At 36.1% G+C, this 25,380-nt stretch overlaps 1 protein-coding gene across 1 annotated transcript in view; it reads left to right on the top strand.

Annotated features, from left to right (window-relative positions):
* Window positions 1-25,380, top strand: part of EYS (eyes shut homolog) — a 430,665-nt gene that overhangs the window by 396,980 nt on the left and 8,305 nt on the right. The gene's annotated exons all lie outside the window — the stretch shown is intronic.

Below are 25,380 nucleotides of genomic sequence, written 5' to 3'. Positions count from 1 at the left end.
TCATTCAAAAGAAGAAGCATAATCGAAGAGGAGTAAGAGAAAGAATTTGACAAGAAAGGAAATTGCCCAAGATACTTGCCTATTGGGGACCTTTACCCTCAGCTTTCTTCCCCCAGTTAATAGCCCAGGTTGATGAAAAGAATTTCCATACTACAAATTCTTGATTCACTTTATGTAATACTGATAACAATAATGTGACAATTGCAAAGCCCTTTGAAAGTTATTAAGTCACTTTGCATATATTACCTCTTTTGATTCTTACAAGCCTGTATGGCAGGAACTATATCTATTATAACCCTCATTTTACAGATGAAAAAACTAAGGCTCAGAGATTTTAAGTGTCTTTTCCATATGAGTGGAACAAATGGAAATATTATATATAGCACATTGCCCCACACCATGAATGTGAATGAAAAATTGTGAGCTTTCCAGATTATACCACTTCCTAGTAAAAACCAGCTTTCTTACAAATTAATTATAACTAATAAGAACTTAATTTTCCTAGTCCTTTGAAAGAAATGAGCCTGTTTTTTTTTTGCCAGAATCATTGATGTATTAATAGTGGAGCTTCTAGAGATCAGAAGATGGCAGTGTTGGAGAGTCATTACCATATTATTCTCCTGACTCAGAGAGCTAGGTTTTTCCTATTTGGCTATTGCCCCAGTATAACAAGTACTTGGCACACTTTCCTCACAGAAAACAATACAGAGATTGTAGCCTAGATTCCTTCACCTATTTTCTATCCCCACAGGAGCATCTCTAGGGATGTGGCAAGTTGTAAAATAATAAATACTTGAAGGCAACATAATGGAAAGAGTATTGGCTTTAGAGTCAAAGGACCTGGAAGTGAATTCCTTTTCTGATGCTTGTTACTTATATGATCTTAGTCAAGTCAATTAGCCTTTCTAGACCTCAGTTTTTTTCATTTGTTAAATAGGAAATAAATCTGGAAAAATAGTTTGAGGCCATAGTACAGACATCCTTGAATACCAGCCTAAGTCATAGGTTATATTTTAAGAAAGAGATGATATGATCAAATTCTAATATTCAGGGTTGTTTATTTAGCAATATGGAAGAAAAAATGCATTTATCTTAAACAGTTATTAAGTTCAGATGAAAAGCTGAAACCAAGAAGAATTTAGGATTAGGATCAACTGATATGAAGAAAAATCATTCTTTTGTAGGAAACAACAATGCTATTCAGTTAGTTAATTGTGTAATTAATATGTAATGATACACAGTCCAGAAATGTAGAGCTGGTTAGAGCTATATCTTTTTTTTAATAATTAAGATTTTTTTTGTTTTCATAATGGATAATGTATGAAAGAATGAACTGCAGAATAAACAAAAAAGAAAAAAGAAAGATTTGGCAGCAGTTCAGAAGATTGAAAGATAAATAATATAAGGAAATTGTAATGATGCCCGGTCCAGAAATATAGAACTGGTTAGGGTTTTATCTTTTTTTATATATAGAGAAGGTGTTGAAGTACAAACTGCAGAATAAAGCAAAAAAATTGTCTTTGGCTGCAGTAAGGATGATTGAAAGATAAATTGTATAAGGAAGAAAACAGGAAGACCAGTTAGATGACTCTTGTAGTAGTCTATATGAAGAAAAAAGTCTTAAACAAGGATGAAAGCATTGATTGAAAGAAAGGAATTGAAAGAAAGCAATAAGTATGGAAAAGATTGGTGAAGGAGGAATCAAAGGACTTGTTGAATGAGGAAAAAGATGCTATCAATATATAAGAACAATTTTAATGATTGTCATTTTGATGGTTATAAATATACAAATTAACTATAAAGGACAAATCAAGGAAGACACTATCTGCATCCAGAGAAAGAACTGATAAATGTTGTGTTATAAGAATGCTTGTTTTATTTCTTAAGTTCAGAATAAAATTTTTAAAAAGATTAATTCTGAGGTTTCAAGTCTTTGATATTCCTTAATTATTCTCCACAAAACTGGATTTTCACAAACCTTAGCAAGTATAGAAATGTCATAAATTCTCCTATGAATTTTAACTGACAGTTATAAAGAATTGTGATAACTGAGTTTAAAATGTCTTCTAGGCACTTGGTGATCAGGAACTAGAGCTCAGGAGATACTAAGATTGGAAAAATAGATCTAGGAATCATCTGCACAGAGATAATTAAATTCATTGGAGTTGATGAGGTCACCAAAAGAAGAAAGTATGTAGAGGGCAAATAATAAGGATTTATATAACACTCACATTTAAGAGCCATAGTATGGAACGAAAGCAAAGAAAATTGCAAAGTAGTTGGCAGAGAGGTATACCAAGAAAGAGTACTGTCACAAAGACCAGAAATAAGAGAATATCCAAAAACTGGACAGTCAATAGCATCACATGCCAAAGAAAGCTCAAAAATTATTAGAATGATAAAGGATATTAGATTGGTTAGGCAATTAATAGGGTAGCTAGGCTGTGCAGTGAATAGAGCACAGGTCCTGGAGTCAGGAGGACCTGAGTTCAAATGTGGCCTCAGACACTTAATAATTACCCAGCTGTATGACTTTGGGCAAGTTACTTAACCCATTGCCTTGCAAAGACCAAAAAAAAAAAATACTACCCTACTTCAGGACCTCATCACTCCTCACCTAGACTTTCTTAATAGATCTCTAGTCTTCACTAAAGAACTCCTACCTCCACAACTACAGAAATTATTTCATAAAGTATAGATAGATCTGACTTGGTCACTCCCTAACTCAGACCCCTGGGATCAAATGCAAACTCCAATATGCATTTCAAGATCTTTACAATTTAGTTTATACATATATGTTTGTGTGTTTCATATATATATATATATATATATATATATACATATATATGTACATAGCTTATATACAACTTATATATCAACTTATGTCCAACTTATTATACATTACTTTCTTCCACATGTTCTTTATACAATGAAATTAGCCTTCTAGCAATATTCACAAATAACATTCTATCTCCTATCTCTATGCCTTTGAACAAGTTGTCTCCCACTCCTAAATTGCTCTCTAACTCCTCCTTGCCTTTATTTACAATAAGAAATCCTTTGAAGCTCAGCTCAAATCCTATCTTTCAAATGAGACTTTTCCTCATCCTCCTCCCCCATACTAGTACCTTCCTTTCCCACAAAAAAAATGTACCCCAAAACCTTTTGGAGCTTTGCACCAAGACTTTTGTCACACACTCATACACAAAGTATCCACTTTGTATATACTTGGTTGTACTCTACTTCGAATAAGGAAGACCTGAACTGGTGTCTCTGACCTTTAAGACTATGTTACCAGAGGCAACTAGGTGGCACAGTGGATAAAGCACCGGCTCTGGAGTCAGTAGTACCTGGGTTCAAATCCGGTCTCAGACACTTAATAATTACCTAGCTGTGTGGCCTTGGGCAAGCCACTTAACCCTATTTGCCTTGCAAAAACTAAAAAAAAAAAAAAAAGACTATGTTACCCTAGGCAGATTCACCAAGACTCTCTGAGCCTCCATTTCTTCATCTTTAAAACAGAACAGTAAATAGTGACAACTCCAGCTTCTTTTGAAGATCAAATGAGATCCTAAGCACTATCTGGAAACTACATCTCTGTATCAGTTTCAATTACTAAGTACAGCAATGAGGATGGTTGGGTTTTTTTTTAAATTTTAATGTTAGTTAAAGTATCATAGATGCATCCATAGAAAAGCTATAGAATCAAGGGGTGGCTAGGTGGCACAATGGATAGAGCACCGACCCTGGAGTACCTGAGTTCAAATTTGGCCTCAGACAATAATTACCTAGCTGTGTGGCCTTGGGCAAGTCACTTAACCCCATTGCCTTGCAAAAGCCTAAAACAAAAAACAAAAACAAAAAAAAACTATAGAATCAATAAGATCCTTAGATAATAAAATTGAGCAATAAAGAGTAGCTGTTCTGCAGAAATTCATATTCATCTTGCTTCTAGGTATATTTCCTTAACTACTAGTCAAATCTTCCAGGAGCAGTCACTTCCCTAGATTGGGAGGAATGCTGTGCCTGACAGCTATGTGACTTTTGCCTCTTTTCTTTCCATTCCCACTCCAAGAAGCAAACCTATTCCCATCAACCTTCTGTGTAGTCCTATTTTATAACTGGGGAAAAGATCTCAGTTCTACTATGATAACAGTCTTCTACTCTTTTCCCATTCCTCTTTCCCTAGGAGAATGTTAGCTCTTTGAGGGAGGGACTGGTTTTCCCTTTGTATATCCCCAGGATAAAGCAAAAGTAATAACAAATTACCTCAAAGACAATAACATATATTTCAGTGTGTTAAAATTTAGATGATGCAAACCAAAACAGAACATAAAGGCAACTTCATAGTCTTGAATACCTGTATTGCCAAAAGAAAAAAAAAAGAGAGAAATACAGTTGTTAGTCTTAAAGAAATTAGAAAATAACACACCAAAAAAAAAAGTGTATGAAAAAGAGATTAAAAAGGAATATGAAATAACACAAAATACATTGAATTGATAAATATTTCAGTTTATGTTCTGTCTCTTATGCAACCAAACTTCTTACAATCTAACCAAAAACTGTTTCTTTTCACATAATTTTTTAGTAATTTTTCTCAAAATTTTTTTCCGTTTCTTTCAGGTACCAAACTATTTGCCTATGAAAGAGATGATACTTTTCATTCTTTACTAGTTGATTTAGTTCCAATTTAATAATTTTTCTAACCAAATGAATTTTCTAATTAAACTAATTTAGTAAATTTTTTTACTCCTTTCAGCACCAAAGTTCTCCATAAGAAAGGGCAGTGCTTTCAAATGACTAACATTTATATTCTGCTTATTATACACCAGAAACTTGTGCATTTTACAATTATTTCATTTGATTTTCATAACAACTCTGGGAGATAACATCATTATTATTATTATTATTATTATTCTCCATTTTATGGATGAAGAAGAAATTGAGGCAAAAAAAAAGTTAAATGACATGCCCAGGGTCACCCAGCTTGTAAATAGTGTCTGAGACCAAATTTGAACTTGGTCTCCCTGACTTCCTAGTCTGTTCACTGGGCAGCCTACTTGCTTCTAGGAACAGTAGTTTACACAGGATCAGGAAGGTGATAGTCGTGTTGTTTTCTGGCCTCCTCAGACAGACCTTATGGTTTATGGGATTCAGTTTTGTTCCCATGGTTTAAAAAGGACAGTAGAAAATTTTAAAAGGCCCAGAAGAAGAGACTCAGGAAGGTAAAGGACCTTGAGTCTATGATATAATAAAGTCAGCTAAAGGAACTAGCATGTTTGACTTCGTGAAGTAAGCAGAACTAGGAAATATAATACACAGAAACAGCTATATTGTAAGATGAAGAAATATGAATGACTGAAGTATTCTCAAAATTACAATGATCCAAGATAATCTCAAAGGACCCATGATGAAACATGTTATCTGCCTCCAGAAAAAGAACTTCAGTCTGATAAACTGAAGTTTACTATTTTCCTTCCTCTTCCTCTTTCTCTCTCCCACTTTGTTTCCTTCTTTCCAATTCTTCTTATACAGAATGACTAATATGGAAATGTTTAAAATGATTGCATATGTATAACCTACATGAGATTGTTTACTGTCTCAAGGAGAGAGAGGAGGGAGGGAGAAAAGAAGATATAAAATTTGTAACTTAAAACCTCTTCTTAAAAAAGTTAAAAAATTTTGAACATGGAATTGAGAGGAAAACTAAAAGATCATAAAAAAATAAAAGAAGTGGTGGGGGGTAAGAAGGTAAGAGGGGGAAGGAAAAAAGAGTCAGCAGGAAAGGAATGTGACAACCAAATATGAAGAAGAAAGGACCAAGAATTAACTCATAATCATGGCATTTACTTTCACCTTTCGCTCTCTGCAGCCTTCTTGCTCTGTCAAATCATAGATAGGATCCTAGCTTTTAGAGCTGAAATGATTTTGAAGATCATCATGTCCTTTATTTTTTTTAGTGAGGAAACTGAGGTTCTCTGGCAAGTTTATGTCACACAAGCAGTAAGTCGCAAATCCATTATTTAATTAGGATTCTTTGATTCCAGACTGTGTTTTTCTAATACTCTATCCTGCCAAGTACAATGTACATTCAATGGCTCCTCTATTCTTACTCATCCACACTTTCTTTTCCTGAAAGACTCTTACCTTAACTTTGTATAAAGCCTTCATAGGAGATCTACCCAAAATGCTATAGGCTGCCTCCCCTGAGGGATGTTCTGGAACCATCTTCAATCAGATTCTGCAACCAATTGCTAAATTTTCAATTTGAGCATTTACACTTGAGAATGATTTCTCAGGTGTATATGCTCACACTGAAAAAAAAAATATATATATATATAAATACATAAAATAACACATACATACAGGTATATATGCATATATATACATACATGTGCAAAAAAGTAACAATACAGTTTGGTCTTAAGTCAATTCCTTAAGTCAGTTATTTGACTGTAAAGGCATGTTCTTCCAAACTAATAAATATCAATCATTTGTCAATTCCTATCTTTTATCCATATTTTCATCAAAGATACCTCAGGTAAATGTATAGATCATTTCAACTTATGTAGATTAATATAGCAAACAATGACTGGAACATAGTAAACATTTAAAAAATGTTTACTGATTAACATTAGATTTTATTGATGCCATCTTGATGGCTGATATTACTACAAAGCTAATATTTATTCCAAACTGTATCACCTCCAGAACAGATTTCCACTCTAAACTTTTCTTCTAGTCTTGTTCTTTAGTCCCTTTCTGTTCCCTCATATAACTCATCAAGTAATGTGGTATTATTGACCAGTTTCATTGTCCACATTATCACTAACTGCCAAAACTTATTAAAGAAATATTGGCATCTTTTCCATTTTTCACCTGTTTTCATGTGTTATCCTTCCTTTAGTTTCACCTTCAAAAACTCTTAATATGAATTAAATTAACTTGGTCTCACATCAAGCTTTCTGCAAACTTTGTTTTCTCTTCAATCATTCTCCATAAAGTTTTGCAAATTAGCATTTATTTTAAACAAGTATAACCTTTAGATAACAAAGTCTCAAAGATGATCAAGTACTAAAAAAAAAAAAAGGGAGCAGTTAGGTGGTGCAGTGAATAGAGCACTGGCCCTGGAGTCAGGAGAACCTGACAATTAATAATTGCCTGGCTGTGTGACCTTGGGCAAGTACTTAACTTCTATTGCAATATATAGATAGATAGAAGGAAAGAATGAAAAAAAGAAAGGAAAAGATCAAATACTTTCTGACTAAAATGGTTTTGGGAATTTTTTTGGCCTTCTGGCAGTTGCTTTATTTCAGTCAGTGTTCATGTAGATACCTTTTCATTTATCCATATTCCCATTTTTGGCAACAACAACTTTTTGGCGAATAGGCTCAGTTGAAGCTGTTTTATTCTAAGCTTTATCTTTTATTTTCCATTCTAATTTGGTATTAATTTTGCTCCTTGTCTGAAAAGTTGATGGTATGATGATCTCAGCCTGTCTTTTCATTTATCATGTCACTTGAATTACATAAACTTCTTCTACTGATGCAGATAGGTAACACATGGCCTTAATTTTCTGGAACAAGTTGTGACTTGCCCAGACTCATAGGATAAACCTATGTATTCTTTACTCAAGTTGGACTTCTATAACACATTTTCTCTCTTTTGCAATAATATAATGAATTTGGGGAATTAAATAAATTGTTGAAGCTTTTTAGCACACTATGCCAAGATCAGTTTGTCAAATTTCGGAGAATTTTAAATGCTGTGACAAAGGACTTCAAGATGATTGTGAGAGATGTTATTTGTATTATGCTTTGGAATTTGCAAAGCATTTTCCTGAAAGGAAAGTGCAGCCTAAAGTCCAGTTGTTGGTCAGAAATATAAGAAATTTCTTAGACTATCATCATGGACAACATAATGAAAAATGAACTAGATGACTTTCCTGTCAGATGTCAGAATTGACTGCATTACCTTACCCAAAATCATTAATTGATTGGCATTGTCTCAGAGAAAAGGAGAATGCTATAGGGTCTCGTCCTTGATTCTGTTTATCAATTGATCAATCTAAAGCATGCTTGGTGGATGACACAAAGAGACAAAATTACACATTAGATATATTATGGGGGGGGCTAGGTGGTGCAGTGGATAGAGCACTGGCCCTGGAGTCAGGAGTACCTGGGTTCAAATCCGGTCTCAGACACTTAATAATTACCTAGCTGTGTGGCCTTGGGCAAGCCACTTAACCCCATTGCCTTGCAAAAAACTAAAAAAAAAACTTAAAAAAAGATATATTATCAGAATTAGTCTCCAAAATCTTGACTGGAATTACTGGGAATAAAATGAAATATGACAAAGATAAATGTTTCAGGGGAGGTGAAATCTGAAGAGTTTAAAATATTTCAAAGAAACTCAAAGATAAAAAGGACCTTAGAATCCATCTAGCCCAAGAAATACCAAAATGCACATTCCTTCTTCATGTACCTTCCTTCATTTCCATGTAGAAAATCAACTATAGAGCAACTAAGTGGGGCATTGGATAGAGCACTGGTGACTTTGAGTGAATCCTACAACCATTGCCCTACAACCCTCCCCCCCCAAAAAAGAAGGAAAATCAACTATGCAAGCATATTCTAGACATGTTTATAAATCATAAGATGCAAGATCAAAGGAACATAAATGTAGAGCTGAAAGAGATCTTATCCATTACTTAGTCTAATTTAGTCATTTCATAGGCTTAGAAACTGGGACCTAGAATGATAAAATGACTTGTCCACTGTCTCAGAGATGGTTAAAAACCAGAATTCAATCTCAGGTCCTGTGACTCCAACATAAGTTCTCTTTCCACTCTGATACATCTAAGCCAATAGTTGATATTAAAAACAAATAAACAAAACTTATGGTCTTAATGAGCTCAGTGAACTTAGTGATCTCAATAATCGTCAAAACTATGCTATTGGGGGGGGCAAGGCTAGTTGGCACAGTGGATGGAGCACCAGCTCTGGAGTCAGGAGTACCTGAGTTCAAATCTGACCTCAGACACTTAATAATCAACTAGCTGTGTGACCTTGGGCAAGTCATTTAACCCCATTTCCTTGTAAAAAAAATCTAAAAAAAAGTATGCTATGGAATAAGGGGAGAGGAGTGGAGCAAAATAGCAACAGGAGAAGAGCCTCTCAGACACTCTCTCCAAAATATTTCAAAAACCTTAAAATTATGACTCTAACTAAATTTTTAAGAGATAGAACCCACAGAAAAATCTAGTGAGGCAATTCTCCAGCCCAAGATAACCTGGAAAATAGTGGGAAAACTGTGTTCCATGGGGTTGGAGAAGTGGCACTGCATCAGAGCAATGGAACTTCAACCTCCCTGGAACAGCCCCAGGGTGCTTGGGAGCAGTGGCTTCCAGCAGCAGAAGCAGTTTCCCGACATGCACCCCAGGGAGCACCAAGCACAACTTGGAAGATCAGCAGGGAGACCTCTGCCAGAGTAAGCAAAGCCCAGGCCAGCATGGCTCTCAGCATAGCCCAGATCCCAGGAAATGGAAGCAGGCCCATGGAGCCACCCAGTAGAAGCCTCCCAGCAGCTGTGCCCTGGGTGCTCAATTCACGAAAGGAAAGGAAGTGGAAGGAGACTGCTACAGTCTGTCCTCTATCCCTGGGACAGGACTCTGGAGATTTAATGGTATTCAGACCCTGGTCACAGTCTGGGCCCCTATAGAGCAGGGATCCCTGCCCCCACAGCCCCAGGGAAGAGGGGTGAGCTAGTGGTCATTCAACAGACCAGGAGAGCAGTCAGAGCCTCACATACTGAGGTCCTTGTGGGGACGTTCCAATAACACTCAAAAGCTCAGGAAGCATACCAAAACTAGGCACAAGCTGGGGAAATGAGTAAACAAAAAAAAGGAACTTGACCATAGACAGTTACTTTGGTCCCACAGAGGATCAAAATACTCAATCTGAAGATGAGAAAGGCCAAGCTTCTGCAGCTAAAGACTCCAAGAAATATAGAAGTTGGACTCAGGTTGTGACAGAGCTCAAAAAAGATTTTGAAGATTAAGTAAGGAAGATAGAAGAAAAATTGGGGAGGGGGGGAAATGAGAGAGATACAGGAAAAAACATGAAAACAAAGTCAGCAGCTTAGTCAGAGATCCAAAAATGCGGAAGAAAATAACACATTAAAAACCAGCTTATGTCAAATGGATAAAACAGTTCAAAAAGTTATTGAGGAGAAGAATGCTTTAAAAAACAGAATTGGCCAGATGGAAAAGGAGATAAAAAAGCTCTCTGAGGAAAACAAATCCTTCAGATGTAGAATGGAGCTAAAAGAAGCTGATGACTTCACAAGAATTCAAGACACAATAGTTCAACACCAAAAGAATGAAAAATTAGAAGAAAATGTGAAATATCTCATTGAAAAAACAACTGATCTGGAAAACATATTCAGGAAAGATAACTTAAAAATTATTGGGATACCTGAAAGTCAAGATCAGGAAAAGAGCTTTGACCTCATTTTTAAAGAATTCCTACAGGAAAATTGCCCTGATATCCTAGAAGCAGAGGGTAAGACAGAAATTGAGAGAATCCACCAATCTCCCCTGGAGAGAGATCCCCCCCCCAACAAAAAAACAGAAATATTATGGCCAAGTTCCAGAATTCCCAAGTCAAAGAGAAAATATTACAAGCAGCCAAAAGGATACAATTCAAATATCATGGAGCTACAATCAGGATCACATAGGACTTAGCAGCAACTACATTAAGGACTCATAGGTCTTGAAATATAATATTCCGGAAGGCAAAAGTACTTGGAATGCAACTGAGAATCAACTACCCAGCAAAACTGAACATCCTCTCCCAGGGGAAAAGAAGGATTTTCAATGAAACAGGGAGATTTCAAATGTTCCTGTTGAAACGACCAGAGCTGAACAGAAAGTTTGACCTTCAAGTACAGGACTCAGGTGAAACATAGAGATTGGAGGAGAAGGGTAAATTATGAGGGACTTAATGATGAACTGCATGTATTCCTGCATGGAGCGATGATATTGATAATATTCATATAAACCTCATTTAATAGAGCAGGCAGAAGGAGCTTTTATAGACAAGGCACAGGAGAGAGCTAAATTTGAAGATAAACTATATGGTAAAAATGGAGTCAATGGGTGAAAGGGAAATGTACTGAGAGTAAGAGAAAGGAGAGGTAGAATAGGCTAAGATACTTCATATAGCTTTTTCAGTGGTATAGAAAGGGGAAGGCAAGGAGGAATGAGGGAGCATTCATCCTCTTTGGAAATGTCTCAGAGAGGAAACAGCATGCACACTCCATAGGGTATAGATATCTAGAAGAAAAAATGAGAGGAGGACGGGGGAAGGGAGAGGGGATGTGAGTAATAGAGGAAAGGGTAGATCAAAGGAGAGGATAGTCAGATAGAATGCATTTTCTTTTTAACTTTTTGCAAGGTGCTGGGATTGGGTGGCCTATTCCAGGACCACAGGGTTCGGTGGTTTCTGGGTCTCTGGGGTGGGATGTCGGCTTGGAGCTGCTTGACCCCAGGACCAGTGCTCTGTCCACTGCACCACTAGGCTGCCCCACAATACATTTCTGAAGAGGGACAGAGGGAAAGGAGAGAAAAAAATATAATAGATGGTAGTGGAATGGATGGAGGGAATTACAATCAGCAACAGCAACTGTGGAAAAATAAGGAAGTAACTACTATGATGGACTTATGATAAAGAATGTGATCCACTCAAGACAGAGCAATGGTATCAGAACACAGACTGAAACATATTTTTTTCTCTTTCTTTTACTTTATTTCCCATGAGGTTGTATATTTTTGTGGGGAAGGGGGTATTATATTTATTATTAATGTGCAAATAAATTAAAGAAAAAAGAATAAACTGAGAAATAAAGCAAAAAAAGTATGCTATGTCATTTTAAGCTACATTAATAGGTACAATGAATGAGAGAAGTTACAATACTTAATTTATTTAATTTAATTTACTTAATTTACAACCAGTTCTAAAGCAGTGATGTCAAGCTCAAATAGAAACAGGGTGCACTAAACCATACATATGGGTCCCTGAATTTTTATTTAGAAAATTACACATTTACATTATCTAAGTTCTATTATATATTTATTTTGCTAAATATTTCCCAGTTACTTTTTAATTTAGTTCCCCTAACATTTACAAGTATCATATTTGACACTTCTGACCAAGACTACTTGTTCAGTTGTGGCCACCAAATCTTTCATGGGACACTGACAAACTGGAACCCACTTAGGACAGGATAATCAGGATGCTGAGAGGATTCAAAATCATTTGAACTAGGGATACCTAGTCTGGAAAAGAAAAATTATAGGAGTGAACATGACAATTGTTTTTAAATATTTTGTGTCATCCCAGTACTCCTTAAATCTTAGTGCCTTTCCTCTAAGATTAGTTCCAATTTATTATGTATTTGCTGTATTTGTATGTAGTTGTTTCCATGTTATCTTCAGTACATAGTGATCTCCTTGAGGGCAGGGAATGAGGTTTGTTTGTTTAACCTTTTGCAATAACCTCAGTATGTAGAACAATGCCTGGGACCTGGTAGAACATCATACATTTTTGTTGGCTTGACAAGAAAGATTAGGAATCTTTCACTTGACCTTAGAATCAGAATAATTCTATGACAAGAGAATCAGATTTTTACTTAATTCAAGGAGAAGCATTTCACACTATCCAAAATTGAAATTGAATTCTTTAAAAAAAATCCTCAATTGATAAATGGCCAAAAGATATGGAAAGGCAATTCTTAGACAAAGAAACCAAAGCTATCTATAGTCATATGAAAAATTGCTTTAAATCATTACTTAATTAGAGAAATGTAAATTAAAGCATCTCTAAGGTACCATCTCACATCTCTCAGATTGACCAACATGACTAGAAAGGAGGGAATGTGGAAAATTCTAATTCATTGTTGGTAGAGTTGTGAACTGATTCAACCTTTCTGGAGAGCAATCTGGAATTATGCCCAAGGGCAATATAAATGTGCATACCCTTTGATACAGCAATATCATTACTTGGTCTGAATCCTGAAGAGATCATGAAAAAGGATAAAAAAATTCAGATATACAAAAATATTCCTAGCAGCTCTTTTTGTGGAAATAGAGGGAATGTCCATCAATTGGAGAATGGCTGAACAAATTGTATGTGATGGAACATTATTGTCCTATAAGAAATCAGAGGAACAGGATTTCATAAAAGCCTGGAAAGTCTTGCATGAATTGATGCTGAGTGAAATGAACCAGAAGAGCATTATACATACTAACAACAACATGGGGTCATGATTAATCATGATAGAATTGTTCATTTCAGCAGCAAAATAATCAAAGACAATTTTAAGGAACTTGTGTTGGACAATACCATCCATATCCAGAGAAAGAACTGTGGAGTTTAAATAAAGACCAAACCTTATTATCTTTGATTTTTAAAAGTTATCTTATGTATCATGTAAGAAGAAAGAAAGAGAAAGGAAGGAAGGAAGGAAGGAAGGAAGGAAGGAAGGAAGGAAGGAAGGAAGGAAGGAAGGAAGGAAGGAAGGAAGGAAGGAAGGAAGGAAGGAAGGAAGGAAGGAAGGAAGGAAGGAAGGAAGGAAGGAAGGAAAGAAGGAAGGAAGGAAGGAAGAGAGGGGAGCTTCTTTGGGAGAGAATGAGTTTTTATCACTAGAGATTCAGCAAAGGAAGAAGTATTTAAGTATTCACTGTTCACTGAATACTCAACTAAGCTCTTTGTAAATTTTATCTCATTTGATTCTTAAAATCCTGTGAGGTAGGCAGTATTATATTTTACAGTTGAGGAAACTGAAGTGTATAAAAGTTTAAGTGACTTACTCAAAGTCACATAGCAAGTGACTGAGAATGGATTAGAATTTAGATCTTCCTGACTCCAAGCCTATTACTCTATCTGCTAGACCAGCTGTCTCTAGGAGATGGTGGGAGAGGAAATTCATATTTCAGGTGAGAACTGCATAAAATGTCCTCTAAGATTCCATGTTCTGGGTCCTTTGGGTGCTTCAGACCAGACTCTATGAGTTTCTAGGTTTTTAGAGAGCAAAATAGACTCAGAAGCTCTGATGAATACTGAAATACTAAAGCAAAGGAAACAATTGAATATAATCATCAAGCCTTATCTGACTACATACTCCAAGGACTAAGGTCCTTTAGAAGGTTCTTTAGAAGCACTTCCTCTCTGCATTGTAGTTTGTCATGTTTCATAAGACACGTAGTGTGAAATAACAGTTCTGTGATACTCAACAGAAGAAATTCACTTTGTAAGCAGTCTTTCACTAAGCCCAGATGCTTTCTTTAGGACTTGAGATCACTAATCTAAATAGAGCCTCTTTGTGTTTATGTTGTGTTTTTCTCAAGTTAGTCTGTTTTAGTACGCAAAGTTTTCCTAAGATTACTCAAAGCCACTGTGACCTTTTGATGATTCACTTTGGCAAGGCTAGACCTCATCAAAAAAAAATTCTTAAAAAAAAAAACAAAGAATGGATCAGTAACTTGGATGATGATGCTTTGGAGGATTATAGACAAACCTAAAAGGTGCCATCAGTGCCAAAGTACTACACCTTTCTTTTGAATTGATTTGTAGATATTGGTTGCTTTGAGAACTGTAGCTAAAAAAATATATAGAAATCTCTACTGTGCTTTAAAAAAATATGCTTATATTTGTGAGTGCTCTGTAAAATTTGTATACATTGTAGTAGAGAAAAAAAACACAGGCCTTTCATCAAGTCAAGTGAAAATCTGAAATTCCAAAGCCAACAAGAAAATTATTGTTAGTTCAGAGCAGCCTTAGAGCCAGTTGCTTTCTAACTTTCATCCTTTCCCTAATGATTAGGAAAATGATAGAGAACAGACTTATGATTTCATTAGCAATGGGAAATACCTAGATGAGAAAAATCCCTCCAATATAGGCAGGTATCTTCTCTGCATCTTATAACCTGTAAATTGCTTAGAATACTTAGAGTTTAGGTGACTTATCTAAGATCATCCAGCAAGTATATGTTAGAGGATGGCCATAGACTGGTTCTGGGGCCTGCTCTCTATCTACTAAGCCCTAGTGTCTCTCCTCACAGCAAAGTTCCTATGAGGAAGACTGCTTTTATCTGCGCCAATATCAGACAATATCAGACAGACTGCTAGTCTGTTCTCCCACCAATGATACAGAGGTGAAGAAAAACACCTTTCCTTTAACTCTTTTTTAAATTTTGAATTCCAAATTCTCTCCCCTCCTTCCAGTCCCTCAACCATCAATTGAGATGGCAATATATATCAATACATGTGGAGCTATGAAAAATACTTCCGAAGTAGCCTCAAGAAAAAGAAAGAGGAAAAAAATGTACTTCAATCTACCCTTGGAGTCAATAAGTCCTCTCTGTTTTATCATGAGTCCTTTGGAGTTGCATGGATCCTTGTATTGCTCAGAGTAGCTAAGTCTTTCACAATTTATTTAGACATTTCCCCAAATGATAGGTATTTCCTCAGTTTTCAAATCTTGGTCACCCCAATAAAACAACCCTTTATTTCTCAAATATATAGGAAACTGACCCAAATTTTTAAAAAAATAAAAACTAGTTCCCAAGGCTATGAACAAATACTTTTTGTATTGGTATAAAAAAGCTATTTTTTAAATCTAATATCAGATTGTTTTGGTGTTATAGTTTGAAATCTGGTACCACTAGGCCTTCCTTTACTTTTTTTCATTATTAATAATCTACTTTTTCTTCTTCCCTATGAATTTCGTTATTTTTTCAAGTGCTATAAAATAATTATCTGGTCATTTTATGGGGATAGCACTAAATAAATCAATTTAGATAGAAATATCATTTTATTATATTAGCTTAGCATACCCATGAGCAATCAATATTTCTCCAATTGTTTAGAACTATATTTATATGTAACATATTTTGTAATTGTAGTAATATAGTTTCTATATGTATGTTCACAGATAGACTCCCAATTTCAGTGAGGTTTAATTGCAATTTCTCTTTCTATTCTTTCTATTGGGTTTTACTGATAATATGTAGAAATGCTAATGATATATATGTGTGTTTATTTTATATACTATAACTTGACTAATGTTGTTAATTGATTCTCTAGGGTTCTCTAAGTATATCATAATAATAACTTCAAAGAGTACTTTTGTATCTCATTACCTATTCTTAGTCCTTCAATTTCTTTTCCTTGTCTTATAGTGATAGCTAAAATTCCTAGTGTAATAGTGAATAACAATAGTGATAATGTACAAATGTACTTTGCTATACCACTTATATTATTGAGAAGGTATTAAGTTGATCTTCATCATAGATAATAGGCTTGGTTCTAGATAGAGTCTGTTTATCACTTTAAGAAAAGCTCCAACAGGCCTTGGAGTCAGGAGTACCTGGGTTCAAATCCGGTCTCAGACATTTAATAATTACCTAGCTGTATGGCCTTGGGCAAGCCACCTAACCCCATTTGCCTTTGCAAAAACCTAAAACAAATAAAAACAAACAAAAGAAAAAAAGAAAAGCTCCAATTAGATGATGAAAAAGTGTAAAAACATCACTTGTACAAAAATATTCATAGCAATCCTGTTTGTGGTGGCAAAGAAATGGAAATCAAGTAAATGTCCTTCAATTGGGGAATGGCTTAGCAAACTGTGGTATATGCATGTCATGGAACACTATTGTTCTATTGGAAACCAGGAGGGATGGGAATTCGGGGAAGCCTGGAGGGATTTGCATGAATTGATGCTGAGTGAGATGGGCAGAACCAGAAAAACACTGTACACCCTAATAGCAACATGGGATCGATGATCAACCTTGATGGACTTGCTCATTCCATCAGTGCAACAATCAGAGAGAATTTGGGGCTGTCTGCAATGGAGAATACCATCTGTATCCAGAGAAAGAATTGTAGAGTTTGAACAAAGACCAAAGACTATTAACTTTAATTTAGGGAAAAAAACTGATATCTTATTGTCTGATCTTGCTATCTCTTATACTTCATGTTTCTTCCTTAAGGATATGATTTCTCTCTCATCACATTCATTTGGATCAGTGTGTAACATGGAAACAATGGAAAGACTAGCAAACTGCCTTTTGTGGGGGTGGGGGGAGGGAAGTAAGATTAGGGGAAAAATTGTAAAACTCAAAACAAATAAAATCTTTAAGTACAAAAAAGGAAGAAAACTGTGAAAAAATATAAAGATACAAATCGTACTCTGTAATACCAAAAAAATAAAGAAAAGCTCCAATTATTCCTATGCTTTCTAATGTTTTTAATGGAAATAGGTATTGTATTTTATCAAAGCTTTTTCTGCATCTAATAGAATCATATGCTTTTTATTATTATGTCAATTATGTTTATGATTTTCCTAATATTGAACCTGGTAAATCCCCACCTATAGTATATGATTTTTGTTATATATTGCTGTAATCTCCTTCCTAATATCTTGTTTAGTATTTTTCTATCAAAATTCATTAAAGAAATTAGTCTGTAGTTTTTCCCTCTATTTTTGCTCTCTCTAGTTTACATATCAAGACCACATTTGTTCCATTGAAAGAATTTGGTAGGATTCCTTTTTTTCCAATTTTTTCAAATAGTTTATATCATATTGGACTTAATTGTTCTTTACTCATGTGGTAGAATTTGCTTGTAAATCCATCTGGTCTTGGATATTTTTCCTTAAGATGCTCATTTATGATTTGTTCAATTTCTTTTATTAAGATAAAATTATATATTTTTTTCCACTTTTGTTTATTTGGGCAATTTATATTTTTTAGACATTAATCCATTTTCTTAAGATTGTAGATATTTTTGCCATATAATTAGGCAAAATAGTTCCTAATAATTACTTTAACTTCCTCTTTATTGGTGGAGTGTTTACCCTTTTCATTTTTGATATTGGTAGTTTGTTTTTCCTCCTTTTTTTCTAATGTCTTTTATCTTTTCCATAAAACCAGTTTCTAATTTTATTAGTTCAATGGGTTTTTTACTTTCAATTTTATTCATCTTTTGATTTTTCAATAACTGTATTCTGACATTTAATAGGGGATCTTTTGTTCATTCATTTTCTAGATTTTTAGTTGTGTGCCTACTTCATTGACCTGTTATTTCTCTCTTTTATTGGTGTAGAGATAGAAATTTTCCCTTAATTACTATGTTGAATGTATCTCACAAATTTGTTATATTTTCTCATTTTTGTCTTCTCTTTAGTGAAATAATTGATTTTTTTCTATAATTTGTTCTTTTACCTACCCATTCTTTAAGATCAGATTGTTTAGGGAATTCTAATAATTTCAATCTATTCTCCCAAGGCCATTTACTGAATGTAATTTTTATTTCATTTTTGTCTGAAATAGATATATTTTATATTTCTGCTTTTGGTTGAGAGATTTTTTATGCCATACTGCATAGTCAAATTTGTGAAGGTACCAAGCACAGCAGAGAAAAAGGAGTATTCCTTTATATTACCATTAAATTTTCTCTAGGGGTCTAACTTTCTAAAATTCTATTCATCTCCTTAACTTCTTTCTATTTATTTTTATGTTTAGATTTATCTAGTTCTGAGATTTGTGAATTAAGTTTCCACATTAGTATAGTTTTTATCATTTCCTCCTTTAATTCATTTAACTTCTTTAAGAATTTGGATGCAATGCCATTTATACACACACACACACACACACACACACACATAGAAAATGTTTAGTAATGATATTACTTCATTGGGTGATACTTTTTTTAAGCAAATTTAGTTACCCTAATTATCCTTTTGATTAGATCTGATTTTGCTTTTGCTTTGTCTGAGATCAGAATTGCTACTCCTACCTTTTTTGTTGCTTCATCTAAAGCATAACTGATTCTAACCCCTTATAAAGATGGAACTGTGCATCTTTTTGTTTAAAGCATGTTTCTTATAAATTAAATATTTTGGTAATCTAGTTTCTAACTCATTCTGTTATCTGCTTCAGTTTTTTGGGTGAGTTCATGCCATTTACATTCACAGTTATAATTACTGTATATTTCCATCTGTCCTATATACTTTCTCTCTCTCTCTCTCTCTCTCTCTCTCTCTCTCTCTCTCTCTCTCTCTCTCTCTCTCTCTCCCTCGCCCTCTCCCTCTCCCTCTCCCTCGCCCTCTCTGTCTCTTTCCCCATCTCTCCTTCCTTCTTCCCTGCTCCTCAAAAGTCTGTTTTAATCTGTAGCAATGAGCACAGTACTTAAAACATAGTTGATGTTTAGTAAACTGATTTGAAATTCTAGATGGAAATAAAGATTTGGATTATGTGCAATAGTCTCTATAAATTTAAAAGTGCGGAAGAGTCTTTAAATGTGTTGTTGCTGTTGTTTTGTTTTTAGGGAACAAAGAATTGGACTTGGATTCAGAAAGATCTATGTTCAAATCCTGCCTCAGACATTTGCTGGTGTATATGATCTTGGGAAATTGGCTTAAACTCATTGGGTCAAAATTTACTTATCTTCAAAATCAAGAGATTCAACTCTTGAGTCCCCCCTACCTCTAATCCTATGACTTGACTCTATGGGGAGCAGTGACCTGTAAGAGCCTCAACTCTATAATATTGATTTAAAGAAGTGATTGGGGCTCCTGATAGTATGTGACCTGCACAAGCTCACCAAACTTGTGTATCAGGGGCAAGATTTAAACCCAGGTCTTTCTGATTCCAAGTCAGATCATTATCAACTACACCATGAAAGCTCTTCATCCACCTCATAGATCTATGAAGTTTTAGAGGTAGAAGACACCTTAGAGATCCTATAATTTTATAGGTGAATGAAACTGAGGCCTAGAGTTAAGTAAATTATACTAGGTCACGCAGATTAGTGACAGCATCAGAATTAGACAGACTCATGTTTCCTATTATGTAATCTAGTGCTCCTACTGTCACTCAATAATATTCTTCACATTGATGATGAAATTGAGTCTAACTCCACTGTAAAAAAGAAGGGAAACAAAGAAACACATATTAAATACTTATGTGACTGGCACTATATTAAGTGATTACAAATATTAGCTCCTTTGATCTTCATAACAACCCTGTTGGGTGTTATTATTATCCTCATTTTATAGTTCAGGAAGGTTAAGTGACTTGTCCAAGGTCTAAGTGTCTAAGATTCAATTTGAACTGATTTTCCTCATTCTAGGCCTAAGCATTTTATCAACTGTGCCATCCAGCTGCCAACATTACTAATGTTACATTAAAATATGTAGGGGCTTGAGGCGGCTAGGTGGTGTAGTGGATAAAGCACCAGCCTTGGAGTCAGGAGTACCTGGGTTCAAATCCAGTCTCAGACACTTAATAATTAACTAGCTGTGTGGCCTTGGGCAAGGCACTTAACCCCATTTGCCTTGCAAAAACCTTTAGGTTTAAAACAAACAAACAAACAAACAAACAAAAATAGGTAGGGGCAGCTAGGTGCCAGGCCTAGAGTCAGGAAGACTCATTTTTCAAATCTGGCCTTAAATAATTCCTAGCCCTATGAATCTGGGCAAGTTACTTAATCCTATTTTATCTTATTATTTTAATCTGTAAAATGAACTGAAAAAAAGGAAATAGAAAACCATTCTAGTATCTTTGCCAAGAAAACCCAAATGGGGTCTCAAAGAATTGGACACAACTAGAACAACAACAAAAAGTAGATAAGACAGAAAGTTTGGATTTAATTTAGACAGACTTTTTAAGCCTGTTCTTCATTCCTTTCATTCCCTTCTTTTTTGCTCATCTTTCTGAGAAATCTTACCAAATCTTACAGCCTTGGTTTAATATTCTAAAGAAATTTGATCAGTACTTAATATAATGAATGAAGTATGCATATAATTAATTACATTACCAATTTGTGAATGTCCTATTTAAATTTATATATCCTTAGAGGCATGCTCTTTAATTTGTTAGCTTTGTTAAACTACATATTACAAAAATAAAAGTGAAGAAAAATAATTACATATGAAAAGATCACTAAAAGGAAGTTGAACTCTGAATTTCAAGGTTGCCACTTAAAGAGAGGGTTCACATAGTGTTTCTGCCCATTTCCCACTAGTTATATTGCTTTTAGACTTCTGAATCTCTCCATCATGCCTTCCTTCCTCAGGAAACTTGTCATTAGGAAATCTCATTATTCTGAAAGACTTAATCTGCTTGGTATGCATATCATATCAATTCTCTTTGCCTGTCTCTCAGATTGGGACTGGAGGGAAGAGCCATGGTCTCCAAGGCCTGTAATGGTGTTTCCCCATCAGCTAGTTATCCTACTTTTTGACTTCAGTTTGCTTCTTAGCCATGTACCTTTTTTCTTCCCTTTTCACTGTCCTTTTATGTATTATCACCCCCCCCCCATTAGATTATGAGCCCCTTGAGAGTAGGGACAGTCTTTGTTTTTTATTTATTTTTTATCCCCACAGTGCCCGGCAATAGAAGGTGCTTAATGAGTGATTATTGACTGAATAATAAGAAAAAAATCATGAAGTTTCCTGGGAAGAGTATCTCTTTCCTCACCACAGAAAGGTGGGAGGCTACTAGGATAAAATGTTTTACATGGTTATTTTATTAAATGTTTTTGGCATCAATTTTTTTTATAATCTGAAGGAAGATGGTATAGGAAAGTAATTCCTGTGTTACTAACCCAGTGACTCGCACATAAAGTGAAATCCTTAATAAGTGCTTATTGGTTGATTAAAATATACATTTCATCAAAGTATGATGTAGGTATAGGTAGTCTCCTCTTCCTCTTATCTGTGTCATAAAGATAAGGGCCAGACCTATTATTTCCTTAGCATAGGGATCTCCCAAATGAGGAAATTTCTTCTATCAATGAAAGTTAGAATTTTCTCTGAAAGTTATAGTATGAAAGATAATTACCTAGAGCAATTAAGTGATTTGCTGATATACGTTGGAGGCAGGACTAGATTCAGGTCTTCTAGGTATTAAACCTACTACTCTATCCACTCTGGCACATATCCTCTCTCTGTGTGTGACATGACTCATCAACAAACTTTTCCTTGATAAGTTTGTTTTCTGTTCATCCAGAAAATAATTCATGCACACATAAAGAAAAATCTTTGGGGGGCGGAGCCAAGATGGCGACAAGAAAGGATCCAGTCTTAGGCGTTCTCTGATAAAACTTATAAACTAAGGACTCTAACTAAACTTTTGAGAGACAGAACCCACAGAGGGACCCAGTGAGGCAGTTCTCCTACTCAAGGTAACCTGGAAAAGAGCAGAAAGGCTCTGCTCCCCGTGGTTGGAGGGGCAGCCCACCAGAGGGGTGGCCCGCCAGAATGAAAGAACTTCAGCTTCCCAGAGGCAGCCCCAGGGTGCCAGGAGCCCCAGCTCACAGCATCAGGGGAGTCTCCAGAGCTGCAACCTGGGGAGCACCAGGCACAAAGTGGAGGAACAGCGGGGGACCTCTGCCAGAGCCAGCACGTGGAGCCCAGACTTCAGGGCACACAACAAGCAGCATAGTCTTTCAGCAGCCCAGATCCAGGAAACAGAAGCAGGCGGAGGCAGTAAGCAGGAGCCCCCAGGGCATGAGCCCATTGAGCTGAGGGAAGGGAGTGAAGAGAGACTGCAGAGCTCTGTCCTCTGCCTCTGGAACAGGACTCTGGGGTTCTGACCACATTCAGAACCTGATTGCAGTCTAGGCCCCCCCATAGAACATCAGGGTCCCCCCCACCTCAGCCCCATGGCAGAGGGGGGACACATACGGTTATTCACAGACCAGGAGGGAGGACAGTGCCTCACACACTGAGACCCTTGTGGGAGTGTCCCAAAAGCTCAGGAGGCACCCCAAAACCAGGCTCAGGCTGGGAAAATGAGCAAGCAGAGAAATAAGAGGAACACCATTGAGAAATATTTTGCAAATGAGCCCAAGAAGGATCAAAATACTCAGTCTGAAGATGAGGAAGCACAAGCTCCTGCATCTAAAGACTCCAAAAAAACCCAGAAATTGTGCTCAGGCTATGACAGAGCTCAAAAAAGACTTTGAAAATCAAAGGAGAGAGTTGGAAGAAAAACTGGAAAAAGAAAGGAGAGAGATGCAGGAAAAACATGAAAAACATGAAAGTCAGCAGCTTAGTCAAGGAAATCCAAAAACATGCTGAAGAAAATAGCATGCTAAAAATCAGCTTAGGTCAAATGGATAAAACAGTTCAAAAAGTTATTGAGGAGAAGAATGCTTTAAAAAGCAAAATTGGCCAGATGGAAAAAGAGATAAGAAAACTCTCTGAGGAGAACAAATCCTTCAGACAAAGAATAGAATTCAGGGATTTACCAGAAATCAGGAATCAATACTTCAAAACAAAAAAAATGAAAAATTAGAAGAAAATGTGAAATATCTCACTGAAAAAACAACTGATATAGAAAACAGATTTAGGAAAGATAATTTAAAAATTATTGGAATACCTGAAAGTCATGATCAGGAAAAGAGCCTTGACAGCATTTTCAAAGAATTACTACAGGAAAATTGCCCTGATATTCTAGAAGCAGAGGCAAAAATAGAAATGGAGAGAATCCACCGATCCCCCAAGAAAGAGATCCCAAAAAACCAACCTCTAGGAATATTATAGCCAAGTTCTAGAACTCCCAAGTCAAAGAGAAAATATTACAAGCAGCCAGAAGGATACAGTTCAAATATCATGGAGCTACAGTCAGGATTACACAGGACTTAGCGCAACTACATCGGAAGCTCATAGGGCTTGGAATACAATATACCAGAAGGCAAAAGAGCTTAAAATGCAGCCAAGAATGAACTACCCAGCAAGGCTGAATGTCCTCTTCCAGGGAAAAAGATGGACTTTCAATGAACCAGGGGAATTTCAAATGTTCCTTGTAGAATGGCCAGAGCTGAACAGAAGGTTTGATCTTCAGATACAGGACTCAAGTGATGGAGATTGGAGGAAAGGGAGGAAATATGAGGGACTTAATGAGGATGAACTGCATGTATTCCTGTATAGAAAAATGACACTGATAATACTCATATGAACCTTCTCAGTTAATAGAACAGGTAGAGGGAGCTTTTATAGTTGAAGCACAGGAGAAAGCTGAATTCGAAGATAAAATATGGTGTAAAAATGGAGTGAATAGAAAAAAGGGGAAATGTAATGGGAGAAAGAAAGAAAAAAGAGAGGGGGAATAGGCCAAGATATTTCATATAATAAGATTCTTCTTTATTACAGTGAGCTATTGCAATGATATGGAAGAGGGGAGGCAAGGGGGAATGAGGGAACCTTTGCTCTCATCAGAGGTGGCTAGGAGGGGAAACAGCATATATACTCAATGGGGTATAGACATCTGGAATAAGAAGGAGGGGGAGCAGGGGGAAGGGGTGGGGATGTGAATAAAGGAGGAGAGGATGTACCATGGGGGGACAGTGGTCAGATATAACACATTTTCTTTTTTACTTCTTACAAGGGGCTGGGATTGGATGGCCTGTCCGGGACCATAGGGCCAGGTGGAGGCTAGGCCTAAGGGGTGGTAGGGGGGCTCAGGGCCTCTTTGCCCCAATACCAGGGATCTGTCTGCTTCGCCACTCAGATACCCTACAGAAGAGTCAGAATGAAAGGAGAGAGAAAATATAGTACATGGCAGTGGAGAAATAAGAAAGGAGGGAGTTGCGATCAACAATGGCAACAGTGGAAAAATATGGAAGTAACTTTTGTGATGGACTTACTATAAAGAATGTGATCTACCCATGACAGAGTTGTTGGTGTTGGAACAAAGACTGAAGCACATTTTTTATTATTATTATTTGGGGGAGGGTGCAGAGCAAATAGGCTGGGTGGCCTGCCTGGAGACTCATAGCAGGGTGATCATTGGTTGTCTGGGGCCAGATTTGGACCCAGGTGCTCCTGGCTCAAGGGCCAATGCTCTGTCCACCACCCAGTCACCCCTACTATTATTACTATTTTATTTTATTTTGGGTCTTTTTTTCCCCTTCTTTTTGGTTTTTGCAGGGCAGTGGGGATCAGGTGGCTTGCATGTCACATGACTGGGTGATTGTTGGGTCTCCCGGGCCGGATGTGGGCTCGGGTGCTCGTGGCTCCAGGGCTGGTGCTTTGTTCATTTCGCCACCTGGCCATACCTATAATTATTACTATTATTTTTTTAATTTTAATTTTTTCTCTCCCCTTTACTTCATTGCTCAAGCAAGTCTATATTTATGGGGGGCGGGGGTATTTCATTTACTCTTAAACAAGAATATTTTATTAATGTAAAAAAATTTGTATAAAATGAGAATAAAAAAATAAAGAAAAATAAAGAAAAAAGAAAAAAAAAAGAAAAATCTTTGCTTTAAAATTCCTGTCTTTTTTTTTTTTAGGTTTTTGCAAGGCAAAAGGG

The sequence above is a fragment of the Macrotis lagotis genome, chromosome 5 (genome assembly GCF_037893015.1).
Source record: "Macrotis lagotis isolate mMagLag1 chromosome 5, bilby.v1.9.chrom.fasta, whole genome shotgun sequence".
Classification (NCBI taxonomy): domain Eukaryota; kingdom Metazoa; phylum Chordata; class Mammalia; order Peramelemorphia; family Peramelidae; genus Macrotis; species Macrotis lagotis.
This window is presented reverse-complemented; position numbering and strand designations above follow the sequence as displayed.